The following is an 18165-nucleotide window of genomic DNA, read 5'->3' as shown; positions in this document are numbered from 1 at the left end:
TTTCAGTATGCTAGTACTTCACTGCGTACTGACTGGGACCTACATCGCTGATACACTATTGTTGCCATCGCCCCCCAAAAAATCCAGGTTGGCAAAAATAAAGAAAAAAGTACCACATCCTAGATCTCCACAGGCATGCATACGCACACAGACACACACACACACACCTCGATCAGCTGTTGTGCTACAGACTAGTACTATGACAACTACAGCAGTTATAACACAGAAGTTTAACTACTCAAACCAGTGCAGACAGCTTAACGCCTCTCAGTCACCCCACTCCCTCCAAAAGGACTGCAAGGCAATTACATATGTGTAATGCAGGGGTGCAGGGGGGTAGTAGCCCCCTTACTGATGTGTGTGGCCACCTTTCACTAATGTTAAGTTTGTAACGCCCAACATTAGAGCTTCAACTTTTTTATACTTTAACCAGCTTAATAAGAACAATTAAGAAATATGCAAAACACTTAACGGACTACCCTCTCAGGATGCCAAATAAGTCAGCTCCACCCAAACCTGCATGAAGTACGATGGCGTATCCTAACAATCACTGAGCTTGAGTTCTTCTCAAATAGCCATAGTTTTCAAGAACATTGCTGATTTTGACTCAAGTCTTTAGCTCTGTCCCTCTTAATCCCTTGTAAAACTGATGACCTTTGAAGAAAAGATTGTGAATTATACGCAAGTAAATAATGACAATAACTAGACTTCTTTTACTTCAGGAAATGTAAATTAAGTCACTATCTCAAGTTAAGAGTACTAAAATTAAAAAAAAAAGTTTCCTTGATTAATTTATGGATTTGTCCCTAATTCTGATGAGGTCTGTCCATGATTAAGTTGAAAACTATGATGCAACATTCTTGGGCAAAAATTAAGAGCATTCTTGAGATATGATTTAAATTTATTAAAATAAGATAACAAAAGTATCACGTTAATAAAATATTTATGGCTTTAATTTTGAAATAAATATAACTTGTCGATGTTAAATTAATTTAAGTGCTCTTTGCCAGACTAACATTTACACATAAGGCTTCAGTGCTGGAGTCTTCTCACTGTTTTTAGAGTCTTCGAAGACTCTGTGGTAAAGGAATAGTACGTCAGTTATTTAAGAAATTAACTTAGATCTCTGACAGTACACTAAACATTTGTCCAAAGGTACTTGAAGGCTCCCATTTACCATGGTCGAGCTTGTACCCACAAATAGACTATTAGTCCCCCATCATTCTATAATTATGACAAAATATTATTGTTTTATGATGCACATGTGCAGTAACACAAGACGCACTATATCTATATAACTATGTGAGTGACTGTGTGATGGGGATGCTACATTATGTAAAAGTGCAAATACTGTCCATACCTCTAAAACTATCAGTGATTTTCAGGGAGGTCCCCATTTTGATTCCAGGTGTAGTTTTCTCTCTCCCCCTCCTAAAACTACTGACTTTTGGAACAAAGGTGGTGAATTACACTTAATAAAACTACAGAAAATGCATGTTAATTGACATTCTCTTGTTTTGCCTATGTCTTAAGTTAACAGTACTAATATTTTAAAAGGGTCCTTGATTGTTTCTGGATTTGTCCCTGATTCGTTGAGAGCTGTGCCAGAAATAATTAATGATGCATTGCAACTAATTTTACAATGCTTTGTAATGGTTTTGCATACAGCCTGCATTTACATATTTAAACAGACGACCATATAAGATGCATTAAAAGCTACTTCATACAAATGTGCAAAACCCGTTACAGCAGCCCTTTATATCTGTTTTGCATGCAGCTACTTATCAGTGCTGTCGAGAACATTTCTGTTGTTGCTGTCCTTGCAGTAGTTGTGTTGCTTGGCACTTCCCCAGACTAGTTTTGTGGCCGGAGTCTTTGGTGTTTAACAGGGATATACAGCCTTTCTCTTGGGTACTGACTGGAAGCCTTCTTTCCTTACAGAAGGTGGACAGAAGAAGCATGTATTTGCCAATCTATTGGTCCATGCAAAACCCCACATCCTGACCGTTGTGCTGTATTGAGAACAAACGTGATCGCAGCTTGGCTTAGCATTTTTATAGCCCTTGGTGGTATAACAGCAACACATAACTGTCAAAGCCATCCTCTCCCTTGGACCTGTAAGCCCTGCCAGCTGTACCAAGTCAGAGATTTAAGGCAGGCAGGGGGATGCATGGGAGTTTAACCTTCCATGCTGTAGTTAAGCATTTTCTTTAAAAGTTAGGACCCGGTTTGATTTCCTCAGAATTAATATATTAAAACCATTTACTATTTTCTTGAAAGGAGTTAGGCTGTATACGACTTATCAAAAAGGCTGAGAAGTCGTCAATTATTGGGAGTTGCACTAAGGGAGGTGATTTGGTTACAATCAGTTAACTTGTAGTTAATGAAGAGAGACTGAGCGTGTGCAAAAACTAGTTTAAGGGAGAATTAAAATCACTACCTGCGGTCAGTTACAGACTGTAGAGAACTCAACTGCATATACTCTGCCAGGAGAAAACTGCACCACTTCTTTGGCACCTTGAATTGGTAATTCAATAAAATAATTAGCAAATTACCTCAATGCAGATAACTCCTTCACACTCAAAGGCCAGTTTCAGAGTCGCTTGCTATTTTTATTTTAGTTTCAAACTAGATGGATCTTCTGACAAAAGGTTAACTAAACTTTTAATCAATGATACTTGACTGCTCTCAGCAACGCACCTAAATTACAATGGAGATGCAGTTGGAGGAGGATCGTTATAAAAAAAAATCATCTGACTACACCCTCCAGTCGCATCTCTGATGTATTAGGTGAGTTTGGTGACAGATTCTTTGGGAAGATGCACCTGATTAAAAAAAAAAAGTTTAAAAAGGGGCCAGCGTGAGCCCCTGCACCCATGCCTAAATTCGCCACTGCCCTAATGAGTTTTTGGGACCAATTTTGAATGAGGTCACCCACAAGAGAGTGTAAGGATATTTTTTCCCATTGCTGAGGTTGGGCACAGAGGTCAACCCACAAGGGTGAGTTGACAATGAGAACAACCTAGAATGCAATAGGAATAACAATGAAAACATCTTCGGTAGAGCAATGATTTTGATACTTACCCCCCAGTTTTCACAAATCAAAGATATTTTGTACAAAAACTGGTTCCTACTTAAAAACTATGAACAGGTGGGGAATAAGATAGGGAAGAAACCTGTTGTAGTCTATAAAAAGTACACCTGTATCAAGAATATGCTGGAACGTAAAAAAGAGGGGTTGGGTTCCCAAAATAGTGGATTTACAAGAAAGTGTGGTCACTGCTCTCAATGTAAACATATTTTGGAAGGTGACAGGGTGGAAGTACCACTGTATGGTACTATAAGGTCTTGGCACAAAAGTACTTGTGGGACTAAGAATGTGGTGTGTACTGCACTGTGCCAAATGTGCGAAAGATATTACACTGGGAAAACTAAAAACTCCTTCAGAACACGCATTTATCAACATATACATATAACATTGGTAGAGGCAACAACAGTAATGCCCTTGCAAAACATTTTAGCATGTTCCCTGAACATAACTTTAAATTATTTGTTTTGGAACATGTAGAAGTTAATGAAAGAGGGGGACCTAGTGAAACATTCTTAGAATATAAAGAACTGATGTGGCAATTGAGGGTGAATGCCACCAACCTTCCTGGGTTGAATGAGGTTGTGTCCCTGGCTAGTTACTTGAAGTTAAAATCAGAATTCCACTTATGACAACACTTTAAACATTTATTAGTATTTAATGAGTGTCTTATTTTTATAGTTTATTTAGTCTTAGGATTTGAGAAGTACATATATATGTGTAGTTATGATGATTTACTATGAAACTGTTATTTAAAATGTATATTTTGCATAGGTTTTTATAGACTAGATATTAAATAGCGCATCACTTTAAATGTTAGATTTTAGGAGTTTATTGAGTAATTGATTAATTAGAAATTTGGGGCTATATATAATGTGTTTGGTACACTGATGTTTTATTCTGATGAAGTCACTGTGAATGGACCGACAAAAGCGCTAAATCTATTAAATCTTTCTCAGCTTGAAGTGGTTTCACTGCCATTTTGTTATTTGAAATATAACAAGCTGATACATTTTGATAATTCCCCTACAGAGTACTTTGTCAAAAATATTGTGGAGGAGCAAATGATTATAACTAAGTAAATGATTCTTTTGAGGTGGGATACAGAATCTTAATTCCATAGCCATAGTAAGACTTTACTATGGTGCTGTCAGACAGCTGTTATTTTTGTTATAGATTTCAAAGACATACATCATCCACTGACAAAACTAGCAGTAAATCTGGTTGGGGAGGGCAGTATCACACATCAATAGTGTGCTCCACTCCCAGCGATCTTTGCAGTGACACTGGCGTAGATTTAGGGGCAGATGTTCTTTTGGCAGTGTTCTCATTTCTCTACTGCAACTCAAGGTCTGTGACTAAAATGGCTCCATAAAGAATCAGTCCACTTCCCTGGTCAACAAACTAAAATAAATAAACAAGCAGGAAGTGTATGCTGAGGATTTGGTTAGGGTGTTAAATCAATCAAAAAATGAGAAAAAATAAGAACTGTAGTGGTAAAATCCAGATTATTGGATGGAGGCTTGAATGTCTAGACAGTCCAGAAAAAAGTGACGTACTGACCTATCTGTGGGTTTATATTTTAAAATGTTGCTGACCTGTCTGTGGATTTCATCTTTAAATCTGACTTGCCTGTGAGTTTATAATTTAAACTGCTGCTAATCTATCTGAGTTTATAGTTTAAACTATCAGTAACCTGTCTGTGTGTTTATATTTTAATCTTTCACTGGTCTGCATGCAGTTTATAATTTTAGCCTGTCAGTGACGTGTACAGTTTATAATTTCAATTGTCATGTTTCTGTCAGTGGGCTTATAATTTAAACCACCACTGAGTTGATTCTGGATATATTATTTAACAATCATTGACCTGTCTACAAATTTATAAATGTAATCCATCACTGGACCTGTTTATGGGTATATAAATTAAACTACCACTGACTTGTCTATGGGTTTATAATTTGAACTATCTCAAACCTGTCTGTTGAAAAGCTTTGGCCTGTGGTTGGTAGCTGGCTAACATTATATCCCATGGCCTTGCAAATAATTCTAGTGAGACATGTAGTCCTGTAATTCTTAACGCAGGACAGTGCTGTCCTTTCTTCTGTTTGGACCACTGTGGGTGATTTTGGAGAGGTGGTACATCAACCCAAGAGCAATTACGCCATAGATTTGTAGCCCCACAGCAATACAGTCATAAGTGTTGGTCAAATGGAAGCCAATAAACTATCACTGAAGCATAAAATATCTAGCTATAGCTGATCAGTATAAATGACAAGTAATGCTAAGTGAAACAGAAGCACATCATTAACATAATGTAATGTGTGGTTTCTTTCACAATGTTAATGCACATCTGTCACAATGATAATGAGAGGAAGAGAGTCTGACATTACGTTTTGTGAAGCAGCACTACTGACCTGAATGGTCTGACCCTTTATTAGCCAGCGGAGTAATTCTAGTTTCAAAATAAATGCCCCACAATATCTCAACAAGTTATCAGCCATTCATATCAAGAATTCTTAGGATATGGAGAAAGAAAGGGGCAATCATCTGTTTCATGGCTGTAGGCAGATGGAGTCTGTCCTGCGGAGAAAGATACGTAAGGCAGGACAGACACCTAGGCACAGTTCTGAGCACTGCCAATTCACCAGCCTTGAGTTTTTTGGGAAGTGGGAAGAAACCAACACCCTGGTGAAATCCTGTTTAGTTCAAACAAAATATGCCAGCCAAAAACAAATGGCAACCCAGCCAGGAACTAAACTGAAGAACCAAGCAGGGTGATCAAAGTGCCACCATAATTACCTCTTTAAACAGCTAATAATGTGATTGGCACATCCCACATGGTCCTTAAACGTAGCTTCCTCACCCTTTTTAAAGGCCACCATTTTCCTCTTTGTCACATCTCACCTTTTCGTACTGTATGAGTTTCCCTGCATCGTTTTATGTGGTTAGCACTATTTTACAGTTTGTTCCTCCCACAACAGTTATAATACGGACAGCCATACTTACTGAAATTTCTTTATTTGTCCAAGGATTCTTCCTCCCATGGTGGACTGTTTTGCCACAATATGGCATTCCCTTTCCTTTAATCAATTTCTTACATTCACTAAACTTAAAATATTGTGAATGGGGTGAATTCACCAAACACCCCTCGAGAATTTCAGTATATTTTTCAGTGACTTCATAGTATGCTATTTACCATTTCCTAAAAAGACTGTAATTGGTCACTTTTGTTCCAGCTGAAGATAGTGGCTAAATTAGCTACATTTTTAGTAAAAAGTAAGAATTTCTTTTCTGGAGAAGTTACATTCCTATTCAGTCAGCCAGAGTTGTTAAGCTTCCTATTTTTGCGTAACTGAGCTGGGGAATCACAAATCATACTAAGACATGCAAGTCACACTAACATAGGACTTCATGTACACCTGACTTAATGTGCACTGAGGAAGGCAAACAGGGCAGAAATGCCACATACAGGGATAAGAAACCTCTGTGTCATGTCCTAGTTTCATTGCAATTATGTAACTAACTTAATTATCTGTACTACAAATCTTTTACTTAGATTACAACACTTTTTATAAATAGACTGTTTTATGGATGTTTTTCTGCCTTGCTCTAAGGAACATTTTAACCTTTTTTTGTGCAGTTCAGATAACCTTAAAGTGTTATTCTACAAATTCAGTGAATGTTACATTAGGACTTGATCATTTTATAGTTTAATTTTATTTCTTTTTTGGGGTCTATTTTACCATAATGCTATTTTGTTAACTGGCTGGTTGAAGTTTGTCCATTTATTTATTTTTGCGTTTATTTTCTTTTTCATTTCAGTTACGATAAATGGAATTTCTAGGTTTTTAATTTCTGTAAGAGATGTTATTTTTCTTCTGGTTACAGTTTGTAGAGCATATCATATATTTTTCTTTCTAAGTGTACATTATGTTTGACTTATGATGACTGGTGACACAGAAAGTTGTGACAATAAATTGATTAAATATGAAATATGTGGTGGTCTGGTGTGTAATAATTAAAATATCTTGTACTGTTGTTTTAGTGAATGAGTTTCAACACGATGCCAAAGCTAAGTCCTATACCAAGTTTCTTAATCCTGAAGTACATTATATTTCATGTATTACACAGACAGACCCTTGTGTATTCTCCTAGTCAGTTTTGCCTGTTCTTTTTAGGTCTGAATTATTATTTCTAACTGGTTTCAAGGATCTATATTCATTCTAAGTTTTCTGTTGAATAGGGCTTTAGGTAGTTTATGTATGTTTTTATGAAGGGAGTCTCAAGAGTGTTTGTCTATGCTACTTCTCATGTACTTAGTAGTATGGTGAGAGATATGTTAGATTTCTTAAAACTGAAGTTTAATTTTGTCTTTTAGCTGGTTTACTCTTAGTTTACATCAAAATAGATCTATTTTGCAGGTAATATTATTTTCTCTTTGGCAAATTGTGTTCAATATTTTCGAGGGTCTTCTGTTTGTGCATTTTGTGAGTGTGGTATGTAGTTAGTTTTCTTACATTGAACTAAGTGGGAGATATAGTCCACATTTTACTTGAGTTGTTTTGGTTTCTTTTTTTATTTCTTTCTATTAAATTAAGAACAGATTTGTGTATGGGTTTGTTTTAAGTTGGTTAGGGTACTTTGGTGTGTGATTATAGAGTTGCGCATTCATGAGCCTATGCTTTGCATATGTAATGTGTGGATTATTTCTTACTTTTTTAATGTAAAACAAATATGGTGGGTTTAGGGACTTTTTAGTCAGACTGATGACATGCCAAGGATATAGAAAAATGTATACTGGAACATTAAGCATTCTGATGACGTGGCAAGATTGCAGATAAAAAATATTTACACAGTGCACCATATATATATATATATATATATATATATATATATATATATATATATATATATATCTTTTTTAAGCTTATTTTTGCCACTATTTATTTATTTATTTAACATTTGTTAACTGGGAAAGTCCAACTTGGAACGAGCCAATTTTCAGTGGAGGCCCAGGGAGAAATGCCCCAGACACATGTCTTTGTAAGTCATTAGGATAAATAAAAAAATATCTGTAGCTCTGTACCTGAAAAGATATTTACCACACCTCTTTATCAGCATCCTTTATTTGGATATAACTCATATTCATCTAGGGAATGTAAGTGACATCTGTTCATGGGTTAATGGGACAGACTGCTTGATGATCACTGTTTCAGATTCAGTTGTTCTCTGAATCCATGCTGTATTTCTCAGTGGACACCACAGGATTTAATGTTTTGATTTAGCTGACATAAATCAATTGCACAGAAATTTGTAGCTCTGCAAGTTACCTTATCAGGGTGAGTGACATATAGCTGCTGAGTACTAGACCATTTCTCCCTTTAAGGTACAAAATTACCTTTCCAGACCAGATGTACATTCCACTTGCTCTGGCAGTCCCATTGTAAGGTGTGGCATTACCTTCTCCAATCTAGGTGTTGTACATTCCATGGGCTTTAACAGTCCCTCCGTTATGGTAAGAAATTACCTTCCCAGACCTGGTCTTGTACATTCTAGGGTTTCAGCAGTCCCTGCCTTAAAGTATTGAATTACCTTCCCACATTAGGTACTGTATAGTCATTGTAATTTCAGAGTCCCACCCTTAAGGAACAAAATTACTGTCACCATACCAGGTGATATATATGTATTCCACAGGTTTTGGTACTTTCACCCTTAAGGTAGAGAATTACCTTCCCAACCAGGTGTTGTACACTCCATGCACTTCAGGAGTTCTTCCCTTAAGGTACAGAACTACATTTTCTAGACTAGGTGATGCACATTCCATGAGCTTCAGCAGTCCCACCCTTCAGGTATGGAATTACTTTCCCCAAGCCAGGTGTTGTGCATTCCATAGGCTTTTACAGTCCCAAACTTAAGTTAAGGAATTACCTTACCTGACCATGTGTTAAACATTCTAGGGGCTTCGGCAGTCCCCCACATAAGGTACAGAATTACCTTCCCAAACTTTTCTGTTTCTCATCTGTCCTGAAACTGTTTTTCCCTCTCTCCCACCCTATTCTTGCGATGTTGTTATAGTTGGTGGCTTTGCAGTTGCCTGCCCCTACTGTAAATTTGATCTGGGACACTCCTCCCAGTATAGTGTTCACTCTACTTAATACAGAGAGAAAATTTGAGAAGTCCAACCCACTTAGGTTCTTATCCTTGAATTATCTTCTGCTCCACCTTCCTCTCTCCTTGCACTTTACTAACAAAAAAAAAATACACTTTATTCATCTCCTTTTACTGTATTTGTGTTTCTTCCTACTTTATTTTGCTTTTGCCTCTTCTTAAAAGTACTCAATTGTATTTATTCTGCTGACTGAAGACTGTTGGAACAGGGTTCAGTTTTGAGCTGTTTTACTGGTTAATTGGGTAATTTGTTTAAATCAGTTTGCTCGTTTTCTATTGTTATATAAAGAAAAATTGCACTTCATTCATCTGCTTTTACTGTATTTGTGCTTCTTCCTACTTTATTACTTTATTTTGCTTTTGCTGCCTGTTCTTAAAAGTACTTAATTGCATTTATTCTGCTGCATTTATTACTGCTTGTTAGTAGCCTGATTAAATTGTAACTGTTATTCTAAGGCTTTGGTTTAAGCACTTGGGCTTCAGACCAGTTGTTTTACATTAAGAAGGTTTGTGGTCTGCACTGTTGTGGCAGGACAGGTAGTGTACATCCTACTAAGTTGGGAGTTGCTGATTGAAGGCTTACTGTCTGTTATTCTAAAGGTGTATTAGTTTTGGTTTAAGCACTTAGGCTTCGGGACAGTTATTTTACATTAAGAAGGTGTGGTCTGCACTCTTGTGGGAGGAGAGGGTAGATTCTGCCCTTCTGAGCTCGGAGTTTCTGGTTAAAGGCTTACTTGAACTGTTTCTTTCAGACCTGCTGAATCTAGTTTTGTTTGTATAACTTGAGCACTAATCCAGGCCATCTTTTTTTTGGAGAAGGTTCCCCTGCACCAGATTCATCAGGTAGACAGGAGAAAACAACAGGAGCTGACCCTTAGCCATGCCTGTCTACCTGATGAATCTGGGCATCTTGGGGCAATGCAGCAATTGCCACATGTACACAGACAACCGTCCCCTCCTACCACCCAACACTACAACCTGTGAGAGATGCACTTATATAGCCAAACTGGAAGCAAAGATCTCATCACCCAAGACAGGACAAGACAGTTAAGAGGAGAAGGTAAACACTTGCGCCACACCACACTCATCACATAGTCCCTCAAAACCTACACCACCAAAACACACACATAGAAACACAAAACACATACCTACATTCATGGAGGCTCTCAATAAAAATCTGCTCAAGCAACAGAGATCTCCAAAGCAGAAAAGCAGGCAACCTCCATCCCCAACACAACCCAAATGACACATAGCCCACAAACTCAGTATGCCACTGAACCACAGCCCATAAGGCATAACAACGTACCCAACACTCTAGTCATAGGTGACTCTATAGTCAGGCACACTGATGTTCCACTCACCAGGCTAAACAAGGAGAAAGTTACTGTCAGCTGCCTGTTGGGTGCCAGGATCCACCACATAATGCACGCACTCAGTTCACTCCACAACAAGTACAAATATGACTCTGTCATTAACCATGTAGATGTAAATATCTCCCTGGACTACATGAAAAGAGACATGGAGGAGCTCTCCGATCTTGTAACCCAGGCAGGTATAACCCTAGCCCTGAGCAGCATCCTGCCATCACCCAGAATGATACCACAGTTGATACCACAGTACAAGGACAAAATGATTGACTTCAACAACTGGCTTAAGCTTTTGGTGTCATTCTAAGGGGATCCGGTGTCTGTCTGCCTGGGATGACATGATCAACAGACCATGAAGCTTTGCCAGAGATGACCTGCACCTGTCGCCCTTGGGATTCCAGATACTGGCTAAGGCTCTTGCCACCCCTATAGTGCCTTTTTTAGGTAAGGTTCAAATAACAAATTCACCACCATAACAGGTACAAGCACACAAAATCTGAGGGTAATTCTACCCAATGCTAGAAGTCTAAACCTCAAAATGCACTCACTCGAGGCACTCCTTAAAATGGAGAACATCGACATCTGTGCAGTGACAGATACCTGGTTTAAGGCTCCAGAGCAGCCCTGCATTACCAGGCTATAACTCATACCACACCTTTTGGCCACCTAACATGGATCGAAACACTAAAGGCTGAGGCGTGTCCATATTCATTAAGAATATCCACACCTCTAGGCTAGTTGATCAGCACAATGCATCCAAGATTATCCAAGTGCTACTAACTCTGGGCAAGGCCACAATCCAAATTGTAGCTTGCTACAGATCCCCCACCATGCCCCAGGATTCCCACTCCTCATTTCTTGATACACTGGAAAATATTAGGGTACAACCCAACACCCTTATAATGGGCAATTTCAACTACCCCAGCATTAACTGGGAAAACTACTCATGTACCAACTCTGTTGCTCAACATTTTCTGGAATTCATAAATTCCAATGCCTTGGATCAACTTATCCACACCCCCACCAGGGGCAGAAATATCCTAGACCTGCTCATTACCAACATGGGCGATCGGTGTTCCACACCAGAGGTCAATTCCTTGTTGGTCAGATCCGACCACAAGCTAATCACCCTAGACATCCACATCCTGCCCCCACCCCCATTACGGAAACCACCATAAAAAATTTCTCCAAAGTCAACTTCACGCTTCTTAAGACAGAAGTGGCAAACTTCACAGCACCCATGCAGACGGACACTAGAGGTACACAAACGTACTTTATAAGCACTTACACGAGTGCATGGATTGTGCTATCCCTAACAGAACCAAGATGTTATCCTCCAAAAAAAGGAAGCCAATCTGGTGGTCCCCTGCCATAAACAAACTACAACAGAAGAAAGAAACTGTTGCAAAAAAAGAGTAAAATCCCATGACTGGAGGAACTTCCTGGTCAGCCTCGGTAAGAAGCTGAGATCCCTCATAAAATCCTCCAAAGCTAGTTACGAAAACAAAATCGCCACTGATTCTAAAGACAACCACAAAGCATTCTATAGCTATGTCAAGAATCTCAATGGCAACACTCAGATCTGCTCTGAGTTACAACACACTGGCACTAAATATACAGAACAAATTGATATTGCCAACATCCTGGCAGATAGGTTCAGTACTAACTTTACCCCCCCCCCCTCTCACCCCCTAAAGGGCCCATCTCTATACCGGAAGAATGCAAAATTCCTGTAATCATGGCTGCACAGGTAAAAAACATTCTCCAAAGCCAAGAACACAGCATCCATGGGACCTGACAACATCCCAGGCTCCGTTCTACACGAACTAAAGAACAAACTGGCACCTCACCTAAGTACCATGTTCAATCATAGACTCACGTCAGGCTTTGTGCCCACTGAATGGTGCACAGCACCAGTTATCCCACTCCACAAAGGGGGAGCCACCACGGACCCCGGGAACTATTGCCCCATTAGCCTGACAAGCCTGGTCTGCAAGGCCATGGAACATATCATCATGGAACTTATAAACAAAGACATTGGTAATCTCCAAACTCTGGACCCCACCCAGTTCGGGTTTACAAAAGGCAGATCATGTCTCCTAAACCTGATAGACTTCTTTGAAGCGGTCACCAAAGCTGTAGACGAGGGTAAGGTGGTTCACACAGCCTCTCTAGAGCTCGCCAAGGATTTTGACACCATCTCCCACTCTGGAATTATAGATAAACTCACTAAACTAGGTATAAATCCCTATGTCACAAGATGAGTTGCCAAATGGTTCACTAACAGAACCCACATTGTGAAAGTAGCAGACTCCAAATCCGACTTCAGACCAGTGACAAGTGGAGTACCACAGAGTTCAGTCCTGGGTCCTCTCCTGTTTGGTATCTACTTCTCTGAAGTATAGGCTAACACAGAAGGTCTTTGGCTAATGAAGTTCGCAGATGACTGCAAACTTGGAGCCATAACTGAAACTCCTAACAATGTGGACATCCTACAAAAGGGCCTCACTGAGACAGATGCCTGGTGTCAAAGCCATGGCCTCAAGCTCAATACCAAAAAGTGCACTGTCATGCCCTTTGGTAAAAACTCTGTACCCATGAACTACCACATAGGTGGTAGTCTACTTAACACAGAAAGTATGATAAGAGACCTTGGGACACAGGTGGACAGTAGTCTCTCCTTTGATAATCACATCGCCACAGTAGTCAGGAAATCCTTCTACGTGGCACACCTCATCACAAAAGGTTTTTCTTCCAGGAAAAAAAGAGGTCATTGCTCCCCTCTACTCGTCACTCATTAGACCCATTATAGAGTACAACACCCCTTTTATTATGTACCTCACAAGACATCTACAACAACTGGAAAGGCCGCAGAAATAACTCACAAAGAGGATTACCGGCCTCAAACAGATGCCCTATGCAGACCGTCTCAAAAACTCCAGCTTTAGTCTGTTGCATATCGCCTACTCAGAGGCAATCTCTGCCTAACATACAAAGCTATGTCAAACCCAGAGCTGTTGGACATGCTCCACTTAAAGAAATCCCAATCCCTTCAAGCTACACACTCTAGGGACCTACACCTTGTCACCACGATAAACAGAACATGCTGGAGGGGCAGAGTCCTGTCTCAGAGACTTCCCATACTCTGGAACAAACTACCTATGTATATCAAACAAAGCTCCTCATTAGCACTCTTCAAGAAAAGATGGGAAATAGGAAATTCACCCCAGGGATCACTTCTGTGGCTCTGCTCGACAGGGCCACAGGAAAATAATTTTTGGGGGTGGCAAAAGCCAGGGTACCTTTTTGGCTAGGCTTATATAGGCCCTAGGGCCAATTGCCTAGTGCCTACCTATGAACCAGGTGTTGTGCATTCCATGGGATTCATCAGTCTCACTCTTAAGGTATAGAATTACTTTCCCCTCACCAGGTTCTGCACATTCTCTATGCTTCAGCAGTCCCACCTTTAAAGTACAGAATTACCTTCCCTGAACCAGGTGCTATATATTCCATAGGCCTCAGCAGTCTCACTTCTGTTTTACACAGTGGTGTATAGTTCTAGTACAGCACATTCTTTGAGCATCCATAACAACATCCTTGTACAACCCAGGCAGTATACATTCCTTCTGGGTGCATTACCAGCATAATTACAACATAAAATCATGGTGCTATAAAATTCGAGTATCACACATTCCTTGAACTTCAGTAATAGCACTGTAGTACATAGATCGAGCTGATTATAAGCTTACCAAGTTTTATCATGCACCTTTCAGAGCTGCTGTGCTCTAGTTTCATGCTAGAACACCCACAGCATCTAGTACAGAATGGCACTGGTAAACTGTAACAGCTCCAAAAGCTGTAAAGCACCTCTCCCCACTCTTTGCGATTGTAAACCTGATCATAATGCTCTGTATTATGACATAGAATTGTAGTGGCATACAGCACAGGCAATGTACATTCCTTGAGTTTTATCAGTCTGAGCCTTATCCCACAGAATTATAGTATCACGCTGCAAGAGGTCAGGAAGTGTAACATCTTTGGGTTTCACGAATACTGTTGTTGCATCACAAACTCACAGTGGCATTATTACACTATCCAGGAATTCGCCTTCCACTGCAGGTCAGCTAATGAGCTTTATGAGTGACCAGTACTGTCCAGCACAGTGGCTAATAATAAACAACTTTAGGGTCCCTGGTCATGGAGTGATCTGGGAAAAGATGTGAAGATGGAATATTTTTAATCCACATTCAGTATATTTAATGGAGATCTTGACAGCACTAACTAATGCTAACCACACCTTTCTGCAGAATACATACCTCATATGGGGGTTATACAGGTAAAACACTGCTTGGCTGATGTTATTACTAACACCGCTGTCTTGAGTGTTAGTCTCTGCACCCTGATATCAGACACACATGACGGGCATGCTTACACATAATAATGGGATCTTGTTTTTCCTCAAGCTGAGCTACAGTCAGAAAGATATTGATGATACAAAAAAATAAAATCACTGTATACATTATTTTATACTATAAAAGGGAAATAAAATCAGGTCTATGTTTACTGGTCCAATTAAATAATCATCGAACATCCAACCAGCGAACGTTCATTCACTGAACGTTCACTTCAGTGAATGTGTGAGACGGGGAAAGTCACTCACACACTGCAGTATTTCAAACCCAGCCAGGTGGGGGGGCTTTGCCCTCCACATACCCTCACACCCCCTCCAACTATATATACCAACTCAGAGACCGCACTACAGTGGGGGAAAAGGGCAAATCTCCTGATGTTGGCCAACTCCTTCCATGCCCTTTTCTCTACTGTGGTGCGGTCTCAGAGTTGGTGTATATAGTTAGCAGGTGGGTGGGGGCAAAACCCCCACCTGGGTGGGTTTGAAATACTGTGGTGTGCGAGATGGGGAAATGTTGACCAGCTAGTTACTTTGCCATCTCACACATTCGCTGAAGTGAATGTTGGGTTAATGAACATTCACTGATCGGATGATCGATGATTATTTAATTTGACCAGTAAAGACAGAGCCAATAAAATCACTACATAATGATTTTGCCAGTTGTGATAGTGAGGAAAAGAGTGCATTCATACAGCAGTTGCAGGACCTACTAGATAAAGCAGGACATCAGGAATTGGTAATGATAATGGGTAACCTGAATTCACATATCTGGACAGACAGAACAGGATATGAGGACTGCCTGGGACCATATGGGTGGGGCAACACAAATGAAGAATGAGAGGCCATTCTAGACTTCTGTTTGGCAAATGGCTTGATAGCAGCCAACACATGGCTCAGAAAAAGAGACAGTCACAAGATCACATACAAGAGTGGCCAACATGCAACTCAGATACACTTCGTCCCAGTAAGGAAAAGGCAATGGGGTAGAATCAATGATTGCAAAGTCATCCTCAGTGAAACAGGTTGCTCACAGCATAAACCACTGGTTGTCACAATCAGCTGCTCGCAGTGGTCAGAGAAGACTCTAAGGTCAACAGAGACCAGGCTGAAGACCTGGAAGTTGACTGGAGAGAAAGCACAAAAATTCAAGGAATTGCTCAGGGTTCTAGCACCATCTGCTTCCTCCTTTTCTTGGGAAGTTGAAGACGAATGGCAGCACCTAAAAACAGCATGTTTGAGGACTACAAACAGATATGTGGCTGAGCCAGGTATGGAAATAAGGTACATAAAGAAAGCTGGTGATGGAATGCAGAAGTCCAGGAAGTCATCAAAAGAAAGGAGGAGGAGTGCAGGAAAAATTGGGAGACAGAAAAGGCCAAATGTGCTAGAAAGGAGTACTGGTTGGTTAACAAGCAAGCTAAGAAAGGAGTTGCAATAGCAAAGAATAGGCCATCGGAGGCAATCTACCAACTTCTGGAAAGTGACTCAGTAGGGGGCACAAAAAAGCTATATCAGGTTGCTAGGTAAAGACAGAAAGATAAAGAAGATAGTCAGATACCCTTCATAAGGGATGCCAGCAACAATCTGCTCACTAATCCATAGGATATCAAAGGCAGATGGAAGGAGTACTTCTGAATAAAAAATGAATGAATTCTGAATGAAGAAACTCCACAAAAGCTATACTGCCACAGGAATAGCCTATGATGAGAAAAGAAGAGGAGCCCACCCTAGAAGAAGTAAGGATAGCGCTAAAGAAAATGAAGCCAGGGAAAGCAGCAGACACAGATGAAGTCAGAGCAGATATGATAAAGATGCTGGGTGAGTTAGGAAAGAAATGGCTCCTGACAGTACTCATGGCAGTGTGGAGAGAAAGGTGTATACCAGATGACTGGAGAATAAGTATACTCATGCCAGTGTACAAGAACAAAGGGGACATCCACAACTGTGGGCAGTACAGAGGCATCAAACTCCTGTTACATTGCATGAAAGTTCTGATAAACAGATACGCAGAGTAGTAGAATGGAAGATGGGAGATGAACAGTTCGGATTGAGATCAGGATGCAGCACAACTGATTCAATGTTTGCAGTGAGGCAGATAGTTGAGAAGAAGCTAGAAATGAAGAAAGAGTCCAACTGGGCATTCCTAGACTTGGTGAAAGCATATGACAAGGTCCCAAGAAGGCTGATTTGGGCAGTCCTGCAGTGGTACAAAGTCCCAGTTGATAGAATTAGTGCAGGCTATGTACAAGGACCCAATGACTCTATTACAAACAGTGTTTGGTTTCACAGTGGGGTTCCCAGTGGGAGTGAGTGTGCACTATGCTTCAGCTCCGAGCCCACTGCTGTTCATAGTGGTGATGGATTACATTAGCAAACAGGTCGGAGGGGACAGATCAACAAAGTTGCTGTATGCACACAATGTGGCATTACAGGCAAACTCTGAGCAAGAACTTCAGCAAAGAATAGGGAAATGGAATGCAAAACTGAAGGCACATGGGATGAAAGTAAGCACAGATAAGCCAGTGTTAATGGCAGCAAACATAGGAAATCAAAAGAAGCTGAGAATAGAGATAGAAGGGAAGACAGTGGAACAGGTAAACATCTTCAAGTGTCTAGGAAGGGTGGTTGAGGAGAAGGGTAGTCTGAATGAAGAGGTCAAAGCTAGATTCAGAGGGGCTGTAGCCAACTGCCATAGTGTCAGGTGTAGTCTATGACAGAAGAATGCCAAAGAAGCTGAAAAGTAAGGTGTACAAGACAGTGGTGTGACCAGTACTACTGTATGGTACAGAAACCTGGGCAGTAAAGGCAGAACAGTTGAAGAAGCTAGAGGTGATGGAAATGAAGTGCCTGAGAAAGGTAGTAGGATGCACACTGCGGGACAGGCGAAGAAATGAGGACATAAGAGCAGAAGCCAAAGTAGCTCCAATTGCAGAAAAGATCAAAGAGAACAGATTACGGTGGTTTGGGCACATGTGTGGAAAAGCAGAAGACAATCTGGTGAGGGAGATTTGGGACAGACAGGAAGAAGGTAAGAGGAAGCGAGGGCGTCCAGCAAAGAGGTGGATGGATTGTGTGAAAGAAGATCTGCGACAGTCAGGCATGAGTGTTGAAGAAGGCAGGAGAGTGGCACT

The 18165-nt window shown here is 40.3% G+C and overlaps 1 protein-coding gene across 1 annotated transcript in view; it reads right to left on the bottom strand.

Annotated features, from left to right (window-relative positions):
- Positions 1–18165, bottom strand: part of LOC122811013 (synembryn-A-like) — a 1010573-nt gene that overhangs the window by 192567 nt on the left and 799841 nt on the right. The window lies entirely within an intron of this gene.

Source organism: Protopterus annectens, chromosome 9.part0, assembly GCF_019279795.1.
Source record: "Protopterus annectens isolate FY-2018-M chromosome 9.part0, PAN1.0, whole genome shotgun sequence".
NCBI lineage: Eukaryota > Metazoa > Chordata > Ceratodontiformes > Protopteridae > Protopterus > Protopterus annectens.
Note: the sequence above shows the minus strand (reverse complement) of the source record. Positions and strands in the feature narration are given on the sequence as shown.